Raw genomic sequence first — 13663 nt, 5'->3', positions numbered from 1 at the left:
ACAGACTCCAACTTTAGACAGGCCTGTCATTAAGGTTTGGTTTACTGGGACAAGTGTGGTGGTTTAAAGTCAGGAGGCTTCATATGAGACAAGGCTGCATACGACTGCATCCTTGTTGGGAAATGACAGTGGCTTCAGCCTGGTTACTGGCACTAAAAATACACAGCTGGGTATGGCTAAGGATTGGGTTCAAGAACGTATATATAAAGTTAATTATTGTATATGCTCAAAGAAAAGTATAGTTGGCTGTAGCTAGCTACTAATTTTCTCCCAGTCCCTTGACTATTAGACTTTCAGTAACAAGCCCTCCCCATGTAAAGGGGGATTATGGGATTGGATTTGTTTAGTCAGCTCTTGTTGTAGAAATATTGTACGTTTTTGCCGGCTGTTTCTAAGGTCATATGTATCTTGTTACACCTGATGATGATTTTTTTTTTCTCTTGGCTGCAGTTCAGTGTGTCAGTATGTTCTCCTGGATGTTCCAAACTCAAGAGTCTTCAGTGGATCAGCTTATTCTACAGCATGCATTGTGCACATGCAACCACCAGAGGTAGTGTTGTCTATTTATAGATGCATGACTCAGGCATCTCAGGAACATAAAATAAATATTAAAAAAAAACAAAATACTGAATGCAAAGTCAGTGATTTAGAAGAAGAAAAATCTTCTCATAGTTTTCTCCATATATGTCAGATAGGTCTTCCTAAACAAAGCAGTAAAAGAATAATCTGATGTTTTTTGGCCAGAATTTTAACTTGACAGCTGTGATAGTATTTTTGTTTATTTAATAATAAACACATCTTCCTCCACTTTCCCCTCTGAGAACGAGTTTGTGCGTCTTTGGGAAGGGCAGCCAATGGCCATAATCGCTTGCTCCTTCTCAGAGCCTTCATTTACCTGCATCCAGGAAAAATTGAAGACAGAATAGTGAAAGGGTGTGTGTGCTGAGCTCAAAATGAGGAGACGGGAAAGAAGGAGACAGTACCAACTAAATTACAAAGACTGACAGTCAGCAACAGGATGAAATAATATATTTTGGCTAATTACAAAGGAAGCAAATTAGAGATTAGGAACAAGAAAAGTAACACATTAGATAGCTTGATCAGAGTTGTGAAAGTATCCATGAATCCAGCTTCTGTGATGTAACTGTGTGTTGACCCTTGGAGGTGCCTCAGACCAAATGAGAGTCCTTACTTGAACACGCAAGGAGCGCTAAGTCTCCTGAACTCATGAGGGGACCAGCTTTCAGTGATTGCCACTGGAAATGCTACTGGAATGGCCCGTCTCTCTCCTCAGCTCCCTCCCACAGAAATAACAGAGGCGCATAGAGACTGTATTCAATCTAAGTACAAGTCAATCCAGCTATAGTTGCTCATGTGTGGTTGAGTGGAGATTAACATGGCTCCGTACACAGTGGACGTCCAGTTCAGCACAAAACAAGTAATGAACACTGAGAGTTTGTTTGTTTGGAAGAGAACTGCGCTCTGTCATTTGCATGGATGCTGTCTTTTCATAAAGACCACTTCGCCCTTAAACTTGAGATGGAGTATCACCACATAGAGGATCACAGTGAGAGCTGATTTGCTTCTCTAAAATATTTCTAAAGTTAAATTAGCTATTCATCCACTAAAACCAACCTGCATTCCTCAAAATTGTAAAGTTTTTGACCCAAAAGCACTTTTAACAATATTAATGGTAATATGAGATTTTGGCTCGCTAACATTATCAGCATGTATTTTGAAAGAAATGTGAAGTGCTACAAACTAGCTCATCCTTGTTCTTTGCTCTAAGACAAGACTCACACTCTTAAGATCAAATGGCCTTTAATGGTAAGGGCTGCAAACTTTCACGCATTAAATCCAAGAGTTGTGGCATTTTTTCACAAGAAGCATGACTAGGCTCTTTTTCTTTAAAAAAGAAGTGCACAGCAAATACATGGAGGGAGGGTTGCGTGACTGGATATAGTATTGCCGCCATCAGGCAACTGCAGCCTCATGTACCAACAGATTCACCTCATGAGTGCTGAAAGTGTGAACAAAAATTGATTTACTAGTTGATAGACAACATTGTGGTCAACGAGAGTTAAATAGCCAGCTGCTTGAGGAAAAATAAGGAAATATATTCAAAAACTAAACGCAGCAAAGTCATCCCAAGTGTTAGTGACAGATCCGTGCAGTCAGTTGTGCTGCAAAAGTGACGTAGTATAAAAATGTTACATATAGCATTTGTTCCAACTGCTGCGTAATCTTTTAAGTTTGAGTTATTGTACCTTTGTACTCTGCTCCCCTGTCAGAATTCCTCTTGGATTCTTCAAATGTAGAAATACTACAGAAACAAGAAGACTATCAAACATACTTTAAACAACACAGAAACACATTAAAACAAAAACCAAGCAAACCATTCCTAAAATGGTGGAAACAGCTTTCGCTCTGGAGTTAAAGCTAACATTTCCTTTAAGTTCATAACTACAAGAGCAGTTAAAAATGCAAGTAAGAATTCAGAGATCTTTTTTGAACCAGTCATTAAATTCACACATGTTCATTCATTTGTGTTGTTTACTTTTTTTCTTTCACTTCTAGAGCTAAGTTTTGTCAAAGAATGCAAAATTAATTTCAGTCTAAACTAAAATTATGGGAGTTTTCTTCAGGAGGGGTAAGACATAAGATCTATTCATCTGAAAGTAAAGAAACTCCACAATTTCCCTTCCAAAAATGTGAATCATTTTCAGGATCGTGTCTTGCTCCATGGTTGTTTAAGCATATTTTAGTTTAACACGACACTTGAATGTAGTCACAGTTCATATTGGATTAGTGATGTTATTGAGTCTTTACAATGTATTTCAATGACATTATAATAAAAAGTTAACATGGGGTTCCTTTATAAATGATAGGTTCATAATACTGTTGGGACTAAAAAGGAGATAAATTACAAAATAGTTTGTTGGCGCTTTTGAAACCCATCAAGAGACCAAGAGTGAAACAGTCAAAAAAAAAAAATGTTGAAATGCAATCTGTTGTGCATATTTCCAAGCTCTTTATCAGAAAACTTAACCGCAACCCTTAAGAACACAAATGTAGTTGTTACTCACTGGTTGAATGTGTGGAAACAAGCATCTACTAGGTTTGGAAACATTTAGCAAGATGGTGCAACGTTCTCCTTTTTGGGGCCCAAGTGAGTTGTTTCTCATTCTCTGCTGTAATTATTTCCAACTTCTTTTGATGATGTGTTTCTCACCTCTTTGTTTGCATACATTTAAAACTACATTTTAGATTAATTAGTCTAAGTCAGAAAAGCTGACAGACAGATCTCAGACTCACCGAAATGAACCACACCAGTGGGATCATTTTGCCAGTTTAACTTGAAACTTCAATCTGTCAAGCATGAATGTTGTGATTCCTCATGGTGTGTAGCTATCCAGCATCTGCAGGGCTATGTTTTTTAAAACATGCTCTTCAAAACACCAAGAGTCGGTGCCAGTGGAGGCAATATTTCAAATATGGTTTCACATCTGGAGGAACATTGCCAAAGTCAAGCCAACACTGTAGTTATATGAATCTTTGAGTGTTAGTTTGTCCAGAATTGGTCAGCTACTTACACTCCCAATTTTTTTTTTCTTTCCATTTTATTTTACTTTATTAATTAGCTGGGAAATTCCTTCTCTACATTTAACCCATCCTAGTTACACTACGAGCTGTGGGCTGCCAGGCCAGATTCCTGCGCAGTTAGGGGTTAAAGCCCTTTCTCAGGGGCCCAGCGGTTTACCTTTATTGCCAGTCCAGGGACTTTAATGTGGGTTCTTTTTATCCTGAGCTTACTATTTCATTTATTTGCTTTTATGTTTGTTTTATTTCCACGTAGTTATTGATTTGTCTTTTTAAAAATGATTTAGCTGACACATTTATTAAAGTTTAAAGATGCTATTTAAACAATTTCACAGATTGGACTCAATAAACTTCAAAACTTGTCTTCTTTTGTTAATCAAGACATTTAAAGGTAATCACAGTATCACATTAAATAACATCAAATGATTTCATAATATGTATATTGTGTGGCCCTGCAATGGACTGGCGAGCTGTCCAGGGTGTACCCTGCCTGTCGCCCAAAGCCAGCTGGGATGGGCTCCAGCTTCCCCGCGACCCTGAATTGGATTAAGCGGTTCAGAAAATGAATGAATGAATGAATGAATGCATTTCATAATATTTCTGTTTCAAGTGGTCTTACTGTCTTGTAGACCATTGTTCTTATTGGCCAATGTTCTTGACCATCTAACAGATGGTTTCTGCCATTTCAAAGCTAAAGGTTGCCTGCGTGGCTGAAAAGATTAGAGTCCTGGAGACAACATAATTCAACAATCAAATCTCAAACACGGAGGCTGAAAGCGGCTAAGGACAATGTTAAATTAGAAACTATAAGAATTAAGGGGTAAGAACACTAATTGGTGCTCATTTGTCCAGAAAGAAATAAGCTCACAGCCTGATTCTCTTCATCCTTCAACCATTCTTCTCATAGGTTGTGATGTTTAAATAGCAGCATGGAAAAATGTCTGTTTCTTATATAAATACACTGCAGGTACACACAGGAGCCTAACTATAATAATTTCTAGAGTTTATTTTGGCTAGGAAGGAAATGGTAATGTGTGCAAGGTGTAACAATCTGTTGGAGTAATAAGCAGTCTGGCACTCAGAGGAGAGTTTCTGCTTTAGTCTGGCCTGAGAGGAGAAAAAAACATTCATTAATAATCTGCTCCAATTATCTTCTTTAGTTAAACTTAAGTGATCAAATCAAATTATGTGTTTAATAAAAAAATTATTTTTGTTTAGCTGTTTCCATCACAAACAAATATTGCATTCTAATATGTTTGGGCTACTTTCTGGCTGCACATGCAGTGGGTCAAACTACAGCTGGGGCCTTTCTACGTGGAGTTTACATGTTCTCCTGTGTGTGGGTTCTCTCCAGGTACATTGACTTCTTCCCAGAGTCCAGGAGCATGCAGGTTAGGTTAAATGATGTGTCTAAATTCTCCCAATGAGTGAACATCCGCTTGAGTGGTTGTTTGCCTCTTTGTGTTGTTGACCTGTCCAGACTGCACCCTCCCTCTTGCTTAGAAGGTACCGAGATAGGCTCTTCTGACCCTGCGCTGGCACAAGTGCAAAATAATGTTTGTTTTAGGTGCGTGAAACAAGAAAAGAATAAAAATTTGGAACTCAGTTTGCCAGTTTTAACCAGCAAGAGCAAATTAGGACCAAGAGTTTCACAGAGAACATTAAAAGAAGTGCAGGAACAATACATATTTTTTGGGCATTGAATCATATAACCCATTCTAGTAGACCCCAAACCAGAACAGTGAAGCTTTTAATATGGATATTATGAGCTCTTTTAGCCTTTTTAGGTCTGCCAACTGTGAGAACAGACGGTGCTCAGTCCTGCTCCATGGCCATTTTGGAGCAAGAATCTGCCTCCACTTTGTGCACTAAAACCTCTAATTTAGTTCTGCTTCATTAAATCACAGTCAGCTTATGCAGAGATAATGTTTATATGTTTTAACATCATTTGACAATAGTTTTGGAGACACAACTGCATCATTCCAGAAGAATATCGATAGTGTTCCTAAATATTATTTTAGACAAGTCTGAAACCTCAATACTATCTGCCATCTTTATTAATTGTTCACCAATAACACATATATATTTATGCATTTTAACAAGTCTCACATGTATTCCCTTTACTATGACTCCAAAAGTATCCAAATAGACCCGGTGGTTGCTGTAATACACTTATTTCATTATGAGCATACATCCAAGAGTCATGCATATTTTTGTTCCGTGTCAGCCATCAGACTTGCACAATAAAGTAAACTGCAACATTTGTGAGTCCAAAGAGTTAAAGAAGGGTACATTAGTTTGTATATATGGTTCTAGTTTTTCTAATATTTTTCTGGCATTTGTTTCTTGGTAGCGTTTATTTTCTGTCTTTAAATATGCCGCACAGTTATTACGGATCATTAAATTTAACAAGAGATGTATTTATGGGAGTGGTTGGCTGTCTTAATATCTCACAGATTACATGAAGGATGAAGTTGGTTTTGTGATGATGGGAGACAAATGTGAAAGAAGCAAATGATAAGGTTTCTCTCAACAAAATCTCAAACCTAAGAGGATAGACTTAAAACTCAGTCTGATCTTTATCCCCACTATTATGGAATGTGGGGCTCGGCTTTGCTTGCTCCTTCAGAGTCCTCTAGTTTAAAAAAAAAAATGCCCACAGAATGAAAAAAAAAAACAATTTATAAACCATATGTTATAATATTTAATAACAGAGTTATAAAGAGTTTTTCGAAGCATAGGAGAACTGTGTCGTAAAAAAAAAAGTCATGTTTTAAGTTTCTTATAAAAAATATTAACAAGATACTTCAAAGGTTGATATTCTGTTCATCAAGAATATAGCTAATACTATTAACCTCAGGTGATTTTGTCTTTATCTTCTATGTTTAAAAGAAAAAAAGTTTTCCTTTTGCAAAACATTATGTGAACTCATCCTTCACAGATGAGAGGCTTTAAAGTACAGGAATGAACCTATCCTAAGAAATACAGAATGACAAGAATTTCTCAGTGGCTATTTCTGCTCTTTTACATCACATAACCCTTCTTATTGCTTGCCAGAGGAAATGAAATGTTTATTGTATAACCCTTAGGGGTTTTGAAGAGAGAGTTTTGGTGGATTTAAAGAAAGGATAAGCGTTCCCCTCCTCCCTTCCAAACTTGGCCAACTCCTGTGGCATATCAGAGGCAGGAGTTACAGGGTCACAGAAATAGTAAAGGACCAACAGAAATGATCCAACAAAGACTGGGCAAAGGACTTAAGCTTGGCAGAGTTGGGGGGACAATGCCAATCTCCTGCATGGGCACAGTCTTTGATTTGTAGGATGTAACAAAACTGTGCAGGTCCATCCCTTTATCAAGCTCATCCTACACCTGGCAAATCTCTGCAGCAGGACCTCACTGCTGGAAAAAAATCAGTTGAATGGAAGTTATGAGATTATCATTTAAATTGAAAACATTTAATGGTGCCTTTTATTATTTTATTGCAGGACTTTACTTTTCTAGATTGCATGAAAAAGCAAATATAGTCTTCTTTTCAGCAAATCTTGAGATATACTAGAGATCTCATTAATGGAAAGCCCAGTGCTTGGGGCTAAGATAGCCATGGTAAACCCCATTTTGCCTGCTAGGCTCCAAGTCAGAGTCTCTGCAATAAGAAGAAGCATTTGCTTTGGCCATGCTGATGCTAATGGCATGAGTGTCACAGTCCTGCAGAGGAAGTTATCTCAGTGGCGTGGACAGGACACAGGGTCATATGGCCTATTACTCGTGTCTATAAGAAAATTCTCCAATTTCCTGCACCCACTTTACTCAGGCAGTGGGATAATCTCCCACTATCAGAAGCATCTGAAAGTGATTACAAAGCACAGCCATTGGCCTGGAACAGTTTTGCTTTACAATCATGTTTAAAGGTAGACACACAGACAATGTTGATATGTAAAATGCAGCAAAGCTGAGGGCAATCTGTGTACACAAAAGCAACATTACAAAGGTCCCCAATCTTTGAGCTCAATCCTTAATAATGATAAGTCAAGAGCTCTACTTGTAATAGTATCAGTATGTTTATATCCATCCAGTAGAACTAATGCAGATCAGACTGCCTAAAAAGTTGGCTATTTTGGAAGATAGTGTTTGGTGTTTTTACTTTGTTTTAATGGCCACATTTGAAAGAGGGATGAGAACCGCTTCTGTTGCACACGTTTCTACAGGCATTAAAGAATATTGAATTAATTAAATTAAGAAAATGTACAGAGAAAAACACTTTGCTTACTCTTGCATCGACACGCTTTCATGTTTCAATTTTAAATTATGCTTCTTATTTTCTAATGTTTTATTGTCTCTGTAAAACACTTTGATTCACCATGTGCTATATAAATAAACTCGCCTTGCCTATTACAGAAACTGAATCACTCAGGCTGCACTCCTGTAGGAAGCAAACAGGTGTTGAACTGGCATCTAAACTTTTACATGCCAAACAGATCAACAACTATGCACAGGAACAACACTGAACTGCAGATGCTCCACCATGCAACCTGAAGTGCTCGAAGAATCAGCAGACATTGTCCCATTACGTTACACGCTTAGAGGTCTAGCTGCAATGCCTGTAAGGTAAGGGGTCATGCTTTGCCATGTTGAAGTCTAATATGGCTTTTGTAAGTAGCAATATTTCTTGTAAAGTAACAGTAATGAACATTAATTTATTGTTAATGTATATATAATGTTAATGTATGTATACTCCATGTTTTTTCCTGTATTGTTGCTACAGTGTTTCCATTGATAATCCAAAGCAACATGCATGTGTATTTCTGCCTGGAAAAATTTATTTGACATTGACTAAACTTTAAAGTGTTCAAGATAATCTTCACAGCCGAAGGCTGTAAATGCAGCGGTCCATGACTCGATATTCCATTGAGCATTACAGATCAACGAATTTCATTTCTTCCTGCAGCATGTCATTATGCACATGTAGAAAATGACATGCACAGGTCCAATAAACTGTTTCATCTGTAGTTTAAATGATGAGGAATCCCATTTTCCATGTCCGTTCTTCAGTATGTGAATGTGAGCTTCAGTGAACAACATGATGTTTGATTCAGGAATATCTGCCTGTTGGTTTCACAGTACAGTGAGAATGTATCCACAGTGTTTAACAAACACACATGAAAAAATATACCAGTCAGCTTTTGAATAGTTATAGATGCCCTCTCTCCTTTAAGAGTTTATGTTTGGGCTTCATCCTCATGAAGAGCTTTTATGAGTTATACGTGTAATAACTCTGAATGTTTAAATCTGATTTTGACATCTACTTTGATGTAAACTTCGGCATCCACTGATTTATAGAAGGGAAAACCAGCCTATCCCGACCTAAATCATTCAGTTTCAAGGCAAAAACTTAATTTAAGGTTTGGACCACATGGTTGATCTACATGAAATGTAAGTGAATGTCCACAAAACTGAAAATACAACCGTTGTGTGCATGGAGAGGAAGGGGGGAGTGTAGGCAGAGTAGGTAGTAGCAGAGCAGAAGCATTGAAGTGAAACGCCATCTGTTTGGAGGGGTCTGGCGGGGCAGAGAATGACACTTCCGGACTACTTTAAAATTATGTCAGACTTATGGTCACTGAGAATTTACAGATAAAATATGTTGGAATTACTCAACTGATTATCAAACACAGTTATTTTAATCAGGTTTTTAATACTTTTAGGTTCATGTTACTGAAATTAAAAGCACTTTGTTTCTTGTTTGATTTGAAGGAGGACTGAGACAGGTTGCTGGGGAGGCAGTGGGAACCATTTTTGGGATACAGAAGCACTGAGCCTGGTGTAGAACCTGGGTCCATGGTGGGAGTGGACACAGCATCATAATGACTAAGCCAAATATTTGTCTAGTCCATATTCTGAGAGCATAATGAAGTTCTTTTACAGAAGGCATCACTGGAATCTGGACACTGATTTTATGCCAGAGAGAGCAGGTTTCACTAGGACCTGCTGTTTCTGCTTAGGCCACCCTGGTCTCTGGTGGCCTGATCCACATGCAATACAGAGCCTTGTGTTCAGAATAAGAATGAATTATGGCTCTGTTTGACAGATGATAAGTACAGAATCGGAAATTGAAGCTGGATTTAATCAGGAGGTGAATTGTATGCTGAGGTGGGATTCCATTATGCAGTGAATTGCATAAGATCTTGCCTTGAATTTAAAATCGGGGCTTCTCCTACTGTACAAACTGTCAGCATATCCTGTTTAAAGAAGGAAGAGATTTAAAGGTGGAATTTCACAGTACCTTATTCAGCCAGTTTCTCTGACTCATATGTGCAGTATACATATGAGCATACAGACTATGCTAAACAGGTGTTGACCAAGCTCATACAGTCTCTCCTCCCAATAGTTGTCAAGAAAATAAAAGGGCCAGGAAAAAAAAAAAACACTCAAAAGCCACAAAACACAAAAACCCACTGATGCACTTTCTGTTCTTGTTTTTTAAAAAAATTATTTATTTTGTGAAAATAAAAGGACAAATCTTACACAAGCATATGAATGAAAGAAGAAAGAATGCATTATCCTCTGAGCGCTATGATGTTGTGTAATAATAGCATTTTGATTTTTTTGTTTTTTACAGAAATAATTACTCAAAGACTAAAAGTCTTATTTTGGAGGGTGATTGCTGCTAGCATCTTCATTCATTCTCTACATCAATTAGTCTAATTAAGGGTCGCAAGGAAGCTGGAGCTTCTCCCAGCAATTGTCAGCAAGAGGCAGGGTACACCCTGGACAGGTGGCCAGTCCATCACAGGGTTATTAAAATCTTATAGAGCACTATAAAGCAACTACATGATTATGTGTTCAAGTATTCTTTGCTGACTCCATTTTCTACCCCCAGTCTAGTTTTGGCTTGCTAGTTTCTTATTTAATTTAATTTGTAAAGTAAAAACATGGCATGTTCAGTTAATCCAGGTCAGTTAATCTTTAATAGAGAGGTAGGCTATAGCATGGATAGCGAGTTGGTGAATATCCAACCTGAACCCTTCTTTATCAATAGCTTCTTAACTTCCACACTACATGGACACTATTTTTGATGAGGTTTTGGTCAATCTACTGAAGGTCCAGATGCATGTCTCCTGTGTCAGGTCCCTGGATTTGTACCTGTTTATTCACAACATCCTTTCAGATCATGTTCATCAGCTGTATCCGCTGTGTCTCAACACTTCTTCATTTCTCCTCCATTTGTCCAGTTTCCTCACACCATACTGAGATATGCTAAATTTTCAGCTAACAGTTCTTTGGGAATCACAATGTCGCTGCAAAAATCCTATTTTCTGTCTGTTAAACTTTATTATCTTTGTTGTCTTTTAGAGATAAAACAAGTAGCCGGTGACATCCAGCCTAAAGAGTCTATTTAAGATTCATTATTTGCTAAGTTACGTGTCAACACAACGCCAATTCATCTATTGAGTTTGGAGATTTTAGACTTGAATGATTAGTGGCATAAAGAAAAACGCATCTTGATCTAAAAATGATTGGATCTAGAGCTTGCCCTCTAAACTTGAAATAAAAGAATAACGGCAGGACTAATGTTTCATGTTTTCATTTAAAATGATGAAATTTAAAGTTTTCATTAGAAAATAGCCAATTATCATTAACCATAAGAGTGTACCCTAATTCTGATCTACTGATAGTACACTGACCTTTCACTACAACATGGTATATATACATGTGCACAACTTACATTATATGATTGTAGTTGACATATCAAATCAGTAATTCTTTTTACATATAAGTTCCACACCTATGTCATCATTAACCCTTCACTGTCCCTCTTTGATAACCTACATTACAAAGGTGGTTGAGACCTGCATTATGTTTTTGTAAAACAAGCTAGAAATCAGGGCATAAACTCAGAAAAATAACAGAAGAAAAGCTGCAACTGTTGCATCTGATTTGAGTTGTTTACTGTCCAAAAGCTTTTTTACAGCAAAGAAACCAACACCAAAAGTTTCCTTTTGTTTTGCTTCTCTTTTCTGTCGTTTCATATGTTTGCTACTGAGACGTTTTGTTGTGGGAGGGCTGGAGGTAATGTTTGCTTGCCAGGAGTTTCTACCATAATTACTGTGGTTTTCCATAACTTGTACTGATGCCTATGCTCTAGCTGACAACAGTTTGTTCATACACCAATGCCAGCAGCAGCTACTGCTTCCTTCTTTTTCTATCGACTAAAGTGGAAACCATTTACTCACGTTCCACTTTTAAAATTTCACAGGAAAATTAGGTCTGTCCCCAAAGAAAGGGATTTGTTTATCTCAGATGCTCTGTGGTTTGTATATAATATCTTAGGCTTTCCTTTTCTTATTCAATCTATATCTGTATGTGAATTTTTAATATTTTAAGAATTTCTTTTTTTATATAATTAACATATTTAGGACAGCAAAATTAAACTATTTTATTTAAAGAAGAATTCAGTTCTTTTACTTAGAACTTGCCTCAAGTAGCTTTGGCAGCAATGGCACCATGAAGCCTTTTAGGAAGGATCCCACAAACTTGGCAGGGTTTCCCTATTCTTCTTGGAATGAAGGCTCAATTTAAAACAGGCTGCAGTCACTGCATTGTCATTCTTATGGCTAACTGGGTCATTTTCTCTATGAATTGCAATATACTTCTCTCTGAAAGAGGTTTTCACTATACTTTTCTACATCTGTCTTTCTCTGTACCAACTTGGTGCCAAATCTTTGTTACTGAAAAACATCCCAACAAACAACAAAATGCTGACCAAACTGTGTTTATCTGCAGATATGGCATTATGGCTTGTGCCCACTACCTGGTTTTTCTTTAAACACTCAGAAATGTGACATCACAGTGCAGTTTCCTTAGCTAGGCTTTTATTATTTATGTATTTGTAATAATAGTGATTAAACGGCAATGAATTAGCTCAAAGTCTTTGTAAAGTAAAGTGCCCTGCCAGGATGGTGCTATACAAATGAAGATGAATTAAGAGCTGAAGTGGATTCTTTTTCTTATGGCCTGAAAGTTGTTCAGGTTCTTATTGGTAAATTCAGTGTTGGTAGGCATGTACCTTTTCATGATGAATGGCTTCCATTTGGTTGCCAAAAGTTTGATCAAGTATTCATGTTTCTCTGATTCTCTGTACTCTATTTGTTATTCACAGTTGACTTGTAAGTTATTTGTGTTGTTGCAATGGGCCTGGATGGTCTGATCCAAGACAGTTTTTGTTCTTCCACTGTATGTTTATGATATGTTTAAACACTGCTGATTTTTTTTTTTTTTTTTGTATCCTTCTCATATCTCTGTCTTCACACAGTCATTTAATCCTAGATTTGGTTTTTGGTCTGACAACTGTGGGAATTTCATTGCAATGAATGAAGTATTTCAGTCCTTGTTTTATGCTGCAAAAGCAGTTTTTGCATTTTAATTTTGAAGAATTGAATGTATTAATAAAAAAAATATATTTTCCATGACCAATTAATCTGGTTCAGAGGAGATGAGCCCAGATGTCACTTTTGGAAGGTGGGGTACACCCTGGACATCCATCACAAGGCCAACGTAATGACAAAAATAAGACAAAAACCAAGCTCATACTCATACACAAAGTCAACTTAACTTATTATGTATACCGGTAATTTGGGAATGAAGGAGTAAGTTGGAAAACCGATGTACGAATAGGGAGAAAAGACTGTCTCCAAACAGAGAGACTTCCCACCAAATCATTATCACTCGCACAACATTGTAAGTTTAATACATAAAATATGGAAAATATGAGCATATCTGAAGCTTTCCATCTGCTCTGCGTGTGCATTGGTAGCTAGAAAGACTAAATTAGAACATAAACAGATGCATCCAATTATCCTAATATTCCAGTCATTGTCTTAATTTTTAAGGGGATGCACCTTAAATTTGATTTTTTTTTTTTTTTTCTTTTTTGGGGGGTTTTGCTGTTTTACTTTGCTGTACAGTTCTGCTCTTAATTAAACTGCAGGTGGGTGCGTTGTGTGTTATCTTTATTTGTGATAGATACAACTTAATTAAAAAATGATATACAGTATATTACACAACA

The sequence above is a fragment of the Telmatherina bonti genome (genome assembly GCF_933228915.1).
Source record: "Telmatherina bonti genome assembly, chromosome: 17".
Classification (NCBI taxonomy): Eukaryota; Metazoa; Chordata; class Actinopteri; order Atheriniformes; family Telmatherinidae; genus Telmatherina; species Telmatherina bonti.
The sequence above is the reverse complement of the archived record's forward strand: the minus strand, read 5'-3'. Positions refer to the sequence as shown.